General features: G+C 51.1%; 1 non-coding gene across 1 annotated transcript; it reads left to right on the top strand.

Moving 5' to 3' along the window:
• Positions 1–5,137: 5,137 nt before the first annotated feature.
• Positions 5,138–5,212, top strand: TRNAM-CAU (transfer RNA methionine (anticodon CAU)). The gene has a single exon. It is a non-coding gene; the product is annotated as a tRNA-Met (tRNA).
• Positions 5,213–10,303: the final 5,091 nt, after the last annotated feature.

Below are 10,303 nucleotides of genomic sequence, written 5' to 3'. Positions count from 1 at the left end.
TTGCCCGCTGCTCCTCTAAGGACAAAACTCTCTGGACTGGGTGTGGAGGGGGTGGACGGAAGGCCAGATGGGCTCAGAATTCTCAGTCAGTTTATTTATACAGTCATAGACCAGAACATGTAAGTCATTTAGAACAGCCTTAAAAGTACCTTACAAAAAGTCCCACAAAAAATCTACATATGAAGATTTGAAGACTTGAGGGTTATAACAGTAAAAAAAAGAATATAACAGATTATTATTTAGCCCTTTAAACTTTTTAAAAATCACTTTAAAATTTGTTTTAAAAAGTTTGGCCTATTTGTCTTGCTTTTTGTGTTCTTTATAAACCTGGGAACAGAACCTAGCCACCTGTCTTGTTGTCTGGTGGTTCCTATCTGACAGAAGGTAATCTCAGTGTTTGCGTCCCACAGGGATGAACTGTCTGTGCATAAAGGGTGTTTGTTGTGGGTAAGTAGGGTGGTGGTGCCCCCAGTACTGCAGCAGCGAGTCCTAACAGGGCTGCACAAAACCCATCCGGGAATTGCGTGCATGAAGGTGCTGGCCTGCAGTTATGTATGGTGGCCGGGGAGAGATGATGCAATTGAATCCTGGATGGCCAGATGTCAGCCATGCCAGGAGACCTGTCCAGCGCCGCCCCAGCACAACATTGGGAGTCCACTCAGAACCCCTGGTCCCGCTTGCAGCTCGACTTTGCAGGGCCATTCCAGGGGCAGGTATTCTTCATTATTGTGGACTCCTATTCTAAATGGATGGAGGTAGTTCCGGTAGCATCCACATCCTCCTGAGCAGTGCTGGGGGCCCTCCGCAGTGTTTTCTCTACACATGGCCTCTCAAATACATTGGTATCAGATAACAGGACGGCTTTCACCTCGGCCAAGTTCCAGGATTTCTGTGGCTGGAACTTAATAAAGCACATACGGTCAGCCCCCTTTCACCCTGCCATCAATGGACAAGCAGAAAGGATGGTGCGGGCTACGAAGGAAACGCTCCGCCGAATCATACATGGGGAGTGGGAAGCCCGCTTAGCCGAGTGCCTCCTGGCGCAACATTCCACCACCAGCACCAGCACCGGCTGCAGCCCAGCCAAGAGGTGCCAGAGGCGGTCTGGGCTCCCCGGGGTTTTGACACAGGGGACTTAGTGTTTGCAAAAAACTTTGAGGAGGGCCAGCATGGATACCAGCACGGGTTTCCAGAGTATTAGGTGCCGTCATATACAAGGTTACATCCGAGGGGGGGTTCACAATGAGGCAGCACATCAACCAATTACGGGCACGTGAGTCGCCCGGAGGTGAGGGGGACAAGAGCTTCGCAAATCTGATGGCCACGGTGGACGCAGCAACGCATGAGCTGGAGGAAGCAGAGAGGCCAGCAGCAACACCCCTGCTGGCACCAGAGACAGCAGAGCTGCCAGGACTACCACCAGAACGAGACCCGCGGGGAACCCAGTTCCGCCAGCCGAGCTCCCCTTGGTGCCAGGCCCTCCGCCCACGGCGCTGGAAGCTGCCGCTGCGTCCCCACCCACGCCAGCGCTCAGGCGGTCGACGTGAGAGCATCGCAAGCCCACGTACCTAAAAGACTATGTCCACTAGGGGCTTGCAAACTAAGGAGGGAGGGATAATATGTATGTGGACTCAAGGGAAGACTTCGGCTGTTCCTGCCAGGCTCATTGGAGCCATACGGACTCAGCTTGGGGATTTGGGAACAAAGGGCTGCAGGATCCAAATCTCTGCAGCTCTAGACCAATCACAAGCCCCCGCTGGTTTAAATGACCCAATGACGTACTTGCGTGGGAACCTAGAGATGTATATAAGTTGGGCCCCGTAGGCCCCATAGCCAGCCTTGTAATGTAACCTTATCCTATGTCACTCCTATTACAGAGCTTGTTATCACTGACTCAGAGACCGTTTTCGCACACAGCTCACCACGCAGTCACAATCCTGTTCCCTCCGCAGCGTCCGGTCGGATTTCGCACCATCTGCACCGGAGTTACAGGAAGTGCCGCAGCTTTTGCGTAGCAAACGTAAACCGCTAAAACCCAGTTTACGTTTGCTATGCAAAAGCCGCGGCACTTCCTGTAACTCCGGCACAGATGGTGCAAAATCCGACCGGACGCTGCGGAGGGAACAGGATTGTGACTGCGTGGTGAGCTGTGTGCAAAAACGGTAAGAGACTCCTCCATGCATAGAACCCACTATACAACAGCCACCTTGTCTGCTCTTGTGCCACTCTGCCCGCTCTCGTGCCGCCTTGCCCGCTCTCATCTTGCCCTACCTGCTCTCACACTGCCCTGCCTGTTCTTGCACCACCCTGCACAATCTTGCACTGCCTTGCCCGCTCTCCCGCTGCTATGCCCACTCTTGCATCACCTAGCCAGCTCTCACACTACACCACCAACTTGACTGCTTTCATGCTGCCTTGCCCGCTCTCGTGCCGCCCTTGCCGCTCTTGTCCTGCCCTGCCTGCTCTCGTGCCACCCTGACCATTCTTGTGCTGCCTTGCCTGCTCTCCCATAGCCCTTCCTGCTCTCACGCCACCTAGCCTGTTCTCACACCGCACCACTGTCTTGCCTGCTCTCGTGCCGCCCATTCTCCCACCGCTCTGTCCACTCTCCTGCTGCTCTGCCTGCTATCACACTGCACCACTAGCCTGCCTGCTTCCATGCTGCATTGCCCGCTCTCGTACCGCCTTGCCCGCTCTCATCCCACCCTGCCCACTGTATCCCTACCCTGCCTGTTCTCACACCACCCTGCCTGCTCTTGCGCCACCCTGCCCGCTATCACACTGCCCTGCTCGCTCTCCCATCGCCCTGTCTGCTCTTGCACCATCTATCCCGCTCTCGCACTGCACCACCGCCTTGCCTGTTTTTGTGCTGCCTTGGCTGCTCTCGTACCATGTTGCCTGCTCTCATGCCACCTTGTCTGCTCTCATGCCAATTTGCCAGCTCTCCCACTGCCTTTTCCTCTCACACGGACTGTCTTGACCTTCCTACAACAGGCCCTGAGGTGGAGGCAGTACTGATCTGTAAACCCCCTCTCAGCAGAGAACTGTCTCCCTCACACGTCAGAGGCTGACTGGTGGGGTTCCGGCCTGACAGGGCTGACAGTAGGCGGGTCACAGAGAGGCTACCCAATGACAGGAGGGAGTGGTGACAGACAGGGTGCAAGGCCACTCCTGTGGTTGCCACAACCTCCAATAAAAATTGTGGATTGAGCCAACATGTTGAGCTTTTGTTATATCTATGATGATGATTGTTAAAATTGTTAAGATTCACCTAAAATATGTAAAACTTTCTGGCAAGTTTTACAAACAGCTGCAAGAAATTTCACACTTACAACTGTAACCTGATGGACAGAGCCATGAATCATGTCATAATTTTGGCAGGCTTCTAGCTGATTCAAATCAGGTGTCTAGCCCTGATTTCAATCCAAAGCCTGTTTCTTTTGTTCAAATTGAAAGAACACAAAGAGAGAAAAAAAATACAATCTCATTTCTAGAGCTATCAACAATTTTAACGGTCTGATATTTGCCTAATATTTTTAAAGGCATGTGGAATACCAGCCGAAACTAACTTTCGAAGCATTAATACAAGCATAACCTTCCAGATATGCAAACTGTACAACGCATACCCACTTTGCTCACTTTCCACTAAGGTTCTCAAAAAGTTAAAGAGTTGCCTGCCATTTACCCAAAGTATATAAGGTAATCAGAGAGTTAAGCAGACAAGTGTTTTCAAGACTGTCATCCAAACAAGCCTTTCAAATCAGCCTTTTGTCCTTTGTTATATAAATATGCTATGACTACTTGATTATTCAGAAGCATTAGGCATAGCATTACTAAACAAGATTATGTACTTGTAAGCAATTTACTTGGCCAAGCCCAGTGTGTGAGCCAGTATAACAGACATGTTATTAGCAACACACACCCAAAGGAAAGACTAATGCTTTTCAGCTGGATAACAATTATCTTGTGGCTTTCAGTAACCTGACTGAGCAGTTTAACCGTGCTCCCTTTATAAAAACTTGACATGTTCCATACAGTGATTTTTTTTTTTACTTTTGATAATGTAAAGCGGCTGAAAAAGGTTTTTATACCTCACTTTACTCTAGAAGGAAGAAGATATTGGATTTATATCCCGCCCTCCACTCCGAAGAGTCTCGGAGCGGCTCACAATCTCCTTTACCTTCCTCCCCCACAACAGACACCCTGTGAGGTAGATGAAGATATTGGATTTATATCCCTCCCTCCACTCCGAAGAGTCTCAGAGCGGCTCACAATCTCCTTTCCCTTCCTCCCCCACAACAGACACCCTGTGAGGTAGATGAAGATATTGGATTTATATCCCGCCCTCCACTCCGAAGAGTCTCAGAGCAGCTCACAATCTCCTTTCCCTTCCTCCCCCACAACAAACACCCTGTGAGGTAGATGAAGATATTGGATTTATATCCCGCCCTCCACTCCAAAGAGTCTCAGAGCGGCTCACAATCTCCTTTCCCTTCCTCCCCCACAACGGACACCCTGTGAGGTAGATGAAGATACTGGATTTATATCCCGCCCTCCACTCCGAAGAGTCTCAGAGCGGCTCACAATCTCCTTTACCTTCCTCCCCCACAACAGACACCCTGTGAGGTGGGTGGGGCTGCAGAGGGCTCTCACAGCAGCTGCCCTTTCAAGGACAACCTCTGCCAGAGCTATGGCTGACCCAAGGCCATTCCAGCAGGTGCAAGTGGAGGAGTGGGGAATCAAACCCAGTTCTCCCAGATAAGAGTCCACGCACTTAACCACTACACCAGACTGGCTCTCCCTTAAGGAGTCTCAAAGCAACTTACAATCGCCATCCTTTCTTCTCCCCATAACAGGCACTTTGTGAGGTAGATGCGGCTGAGAGAGTTCTAAGAGAACTGGTAGTGGACCAATGGGGAGGGACGGTGGCTCAGTGGTAGAGCATCTGCTTGGTAAGCAGAAGGTCCCAGGTTCAATCCCTGGCATCTCCAACTAAAAAGGGTCCAGGCAAGTAGGAGTGAAAAACCTCAGCTTGAGACCCTGGAGAGCCGCTGCCAGTCTGAGTAGACAATACTGACTTCGATGGACCAAGGGTTTGATTCAGTAGAAGGCAGCTTCATAGGTTCATTTGTTCTGAGGAGGGATGGTGGCTCAGTGGTAGAGCATCTGCTTCATAAGCAGAAGGTCCCGGTTTCAATCCCCGGCATCTCCAACTAAAATGGGTTCAGGCAAATAGGCGTGAAAATCCTCAGCTTGAGACCCTGGAGAGCCGCTGCCAGTCTGAGTAGACAAAACTGACTTCGATGGACCGAGGGTCTGATTCAGTAGAAGGCAGCTTCATATGTTCATATGTTCAAGGTCACCCAGCAGACTTCATGTGGAGGACTGGGGAATCAAAAGTAGTTCACCAGATTAGAGTCTGCTGCTCTTAACCACTACACTGCACTAAAGAAATGCATGGCATACAGTGACTTCCATTCTTGGTCCTATGGCTAATGTAGGCCAAAGGACGGTCAAACCGAGTCAACAAGACAAGATTTAAATGGTATCGAAATGAAACAAACACATTCAGATAGAGAGGAACAATATATTGGGTTGTAGGTCAGCAGCCTCATGACACTTACCAAGATATCATCTCTCTGAAGTACCGCAAGACTTTGTGTCAGCTTTATTCGGTTTAAGTAGACTGTAACAAGCCCAGGCAAGCGACTGGAAAGCATTGTAATGAACACAGGGATAATGAACTGGATTAGGAGTGTTGAACTCATTTGTTATGAGGGCTGGCTCTAAGATAAATGGGACTTTGTGGGGCCAGGCCATGCATATCATAAAATGTAACGTGAAAAAACAGGTTGCTTACCTGTAACTGATGATCTTCGAGTGGTCATCTGTGCAGTCACACACATGGGTCTTGCCGCAGGCAACGGATCCATACCTCGGAGCTCCAATAGCTCGCCTATAACGTCTTTTGGCGCGCTTTCCTCCCGCTCTGGGGAGCAGGCAGCGACCGCGCATGCCTGGAGCGGGGGGGAAGCGCCCATTCCACTCAGTTTCTTCCAGCCGCCGCCGGCACTGACACTATACAAGGTTAAGGAACAATTACAAGAGGCCAGCAGCGGGGAAGGCTGGGTGGGCGTGTGTGACTGCACAGATGACCACTCGAAGATCATCAGTTACAGGTAAGCAACCTGTTTATCTTCTTCGTGGTCTCTGTGCAGTCCCACACATGGGTGACTAGCCAGCTAGATGACCTGGAGGAGGGTGCTGGTAAAGAAGAAAGTTAGTCACAGGAAGCAATCAGATCATATGTAATCACGCAATCAACCATCATGTGACATGGTATGCAGCGAAAAGATGGAAGCGAATGCACTCACCCCTGGCTTCAGTGGAAGATGGATCTGAGGACCGCTTGACCGAAGGAGGCGTCACGTCTCGCACGAACGTCCAGCGCATAATGGGAGACGAACGTGGATGGAGAGGACCAGGATGCAGCCGCACAAATGTCCTCTAGAGAAACGCCTTGTAGAAAGGCCGAAGACGTCGAGACCGCTCTAGTAGAGTGGGCCTTAAGGCCTTCGGGCAAAGGCTGTTTAGCCAGTTCGTAACACAACCTGATGGCACTGACTACCCACTTCGACAGACGTTGGGTAGAAATTTTAAGACCCTTGTGAGGGTTTCCATAGGCCACAAACAGGTTAGGGTCCTTACGGAAAGGTTGTGTACGGTCAAGGTAGAAGGATAAAGCCCTTCTAACGTCCAAGGAATGCAGGGCTCGTTGACCCTGGTCGGATGGGTTGGAGAAAAAGGTTGGTAGAGAAGTTGAGGTAGATAGGTGGAACTGGGAGACAACCTTCGGCAGGAACGCAGGGTCCGGTCGCAAAACAACTTTGTCCTTGTGGAAAATGGTGTAGGGAGGATCGTGGCGGAAGGCGCATAAGTCACTTGCCCGTTTGCCCGAGGTAAGGGCTACGAGTAATGCTGTCTTCCAGGAAAGAAGGTTGAGGTCTATGGTAGCCATAGGCTCAAAAGGGGGTTTCATCAGGCAGGAAAGGACTAACGATAAACTCCAAGTCGGAACAAAGGGCTTAACAGGTGGGTTGAGGTGCAACATGCCTTTAAGAAAGGACTTTGATAAAGGATGGGAGAACACAGTCTTGCCATCAATCGGATTGTGGAAAGCAGAAACTGCAGAAAGGTGAACCTTCAAGGAGGAATAACAGAGCCCCGATTTCTGTAGAGAAAGCAGGTAGTCCAGGATTAGGTTAAGTGGTGCCGATTCCGGCTGCAGATGGGAAGATGTCGCAAAGGAACAGAAGCGCTTCCATTTACGCTGATAAGAAAGTCTCGTGGATGGCTTTCTTGCGTTGAGGATGACATTTGCTACCTCTGTTGAGAGGTAGGTGGATGTATTCTCCATGCAGCCAGGGCCAGGACTCGAGGGTTGTGATGGAGAATCTGACCGTTGGCTTGAGAAAGGAGGTCGCCCGCAGGAGGAAGTCGGTAGTAAGTGTGGCGTGACAGTTGGAGCAGCCGCGTGAACCACGGTTGCCGAGGCCACCATGGTGCAATGAGGATGCAATCTGTGCCATCCCGAGCTATCTTCACCAACACACGTGTCAGAAGAGGGGTCGGTGGAAAGAAGTAGTGAAGGGGACCTGTCCAATTGTGCAGAAATGCGTCGTTGCCCCTCCTGCAATAAAACTGAGGACACTTGGCATTGTTCCTGGATGCAAAGGCGTCCACCTTGGGTGTTCCGAAGCAACGGAAGATGCGCCGAAGGTAGATCGGATTGATGGACCATTCGTGGTCGTCTATGCGAATCCTGCTGAGGGAGTCGGCCAGAATATTCTCCACCCCGGGAAGATGAATGGCAGTCATGAATATGTTGTGCTTGACACACCATTCCCAGAGCAGTACGGCTATACGGCAGAGACGGAGGGATCTGGTTCCCCCTTGTTTGTTTATGTAATAAACAGTTGCCATATTGTCCGTTGAGATCTGGACATGTTGGCCCCTTATTAGTGGAAGAAATGATTGAAGAGCTCTGTGCACCGCGATCAGTTCTAAGCAGTTTATATGCATACGGCTCTCGGCGGTCGTCCAAAGTCCTCTGACAGTTTTGTCCTCTAGGTGGGCTCCCCATCCCCCCTTGGAGGCATCTGTTGTTATCGAGGCCGTCGGGGAAGGCGGTAGAAACGGCTTGCCCTCGAGGAGATTGTTGGGTGCAGTCCACCACGTGAGAGATAGAAGCACTCTGTGCGGAATAGTGAGCAGAACAGCTTGAGATTGAGTTTGAGGGTGGTAAGCTCGGACAAACCATGTCTGTAGGTGTCGCATTCGCAGTCTTGCAAAAGGAAGGACAGATGTAGTAGCGGCCATAAGGCCCAGCAGGCGTTGGATGGTGAACGCAGACTGGAGAGGCTGTTGTTGAACTGACTTGGCTAGGGCAATAATAGTGTGTGCCCGGTCCTCGGGAAGGAAAGCTCGATGCAGGGAGGTGCAGAGAAGGGCGCCTATGAACTTGAGGTTCTGGGTAGGTGTTAGGTGCGATTTTGATGCATTTACGCGAAGGCCCAGGGAGCGCAGAAGAGTGAGAGCTGTGTCGAGATTGTGCTCCAATTGCTGTAGTGTCGGGGCCACCAGGAGCCAGTCGTCGATGTATGGGAAGACTGGGATGTTCCGAGTGCGAAGTGCAGCTGCCACAACCGCCATGCATTTGGTGAAAACGCGCGGCGCAGTGGAAAGGCCGAAAGGTAGGGACACATATTGGTAGTGGTCCGGGCCCATGGCAAATCGCAGATACTTCCGATGTTGAGGTCGAATGGTCACATGGAAGTAAGCGTCCTGAAGGTCTAGGGAAGCCATCCAGGAATTCCTGGGAATAAGGGGCAAGATGGACTGCAGGGAGATCATTCTGAACTTCCTGTATGTGATGTACTTGTTGAGCTTCCTTAGATCTAGAATGGGACGCTTTCCTCCATCCCTCTTGGGAACTAGGAAGTATCTTGAGTAGAAGCCTGTCCCCCGATGTAGGGGGGGAACGGGTTCGATGGCTTCCTTGTTGAGCAAGTCCAGAATCTCCTGACGGAGGAGAGGAGACGGAGGGGTAGCTGTGAAATAGTGGTAGCGAGGTGGAGAAATGAACTCGATTGCGTAACCTAGGCGCACGATGGTCAGCACCCAGGAATCGGTTGTTATCGAGTTCCAAATGGGAAGGAAAGGTGACAGGCGTGTTTGTAAGAATGGTTCGGGAAAGTCAAAGAGACTGTTTAGAAGGAAGGGAGGACTTTTTAGGCTGTTGTGACCGCGGCCTCTGTTGAAACTGAGATTTCTGCTGGCCAGTCTTCCTCTTCCAGAAATCAGGACGCTTAGGTGACCTTTGGCGCCTTTGAAAAGATGGTCTCCAGGGCTTTGCACGGTTGGACTGCTGGGAGAACGGTTGGGAAACTCCCAAGCGCTTAGCGCGCTTACGGCCGTCATCCACCGAGGCGAGGACCTCGTCAGTGGAAGCATGAAAAAGGCCGAGGCCATCGAAGGGAAGGTCCTCGATCTTTTGTTTAATGTCTGGTTGTAAATTTGTGGACCTCAGCCAGGCGTGGCGACGTAAGGCAACAGATGACGCAAAGACTCTAGAAGAGCAGGAGACAGCATGGCGTATGGTGTTAATCTGCTGCTTGGACACTCTAGAGAGTTCTGATACCAAGGCAGAGGCCGTTCTTTGGGAGGGTTCAGGAAGTGCGGGAATAAGAGGTGTAAATTGGTTGGCCAAGTTGAAGACGTAAGCCGAGAAATAGGCTAAGTAATTGTTTAGTTTAGAATTTGTAGAGGCAAGGTTGAACATCTTTCTTGCCAGGGTGTCCAATTTTCTGCCTTCGCGGTCAGGAGGTGTCGGATGTCTGGACGGCTTGGCCTTAGTTGCCGAATGTACGATAATCGAGTTGGGTGCCGGATGAGAGGCAAGAAACTTGGCTTCAGGAGCGTGAACTCTATAAAGAGAGTCAAAGCGTTTTGCGGTTGGTGGGACCGAGGCAGGTTTGTCCCAGGTTTCACGGAGGCCCTCGAGGTGCACCGGAAGCATAGGGAGCAAAGAGCCAGGTGGGAAGTCCGTTTGCACGAGGTCGTGTACAACATCCGAGACTTTAGGTGAGTCCGACGGAAGAGTAATGTTGAGGGCTTCGGCCATGGTGGTTATTAGATGGAGATAGGCCTTGGACGCATCTGACGGAGAAAGTCGAGGTTGTGGCACCGAGTCCGAGGCTACCGAGTCAGGGCGGTCCTCGGAGTCAGACGATGCTGACGATTC

The sequence above is a fragment of the Heteronotia binoei genome, chromosome 21, assembly GCF_032191835.1.
Source record: "Heteronotia binoei isolate CCM8104 ecotype False Entrance Well chromosome 21, APGP_CSIRO_Hbin_v1, whole genome shotgun sequence".
Classification (NCBI taxonomy): domain Eukaryota; kingdom Metazoa; phylum Chordata; class Lepidosauria; order Squamata; family Gekkonidae; genus Heteronotia; species Heteronotia binoei.
Note: the sequence above shows the minus strand (reverse complement) of the source record. Positions and strands in the feature narration are given on the sequence as shown.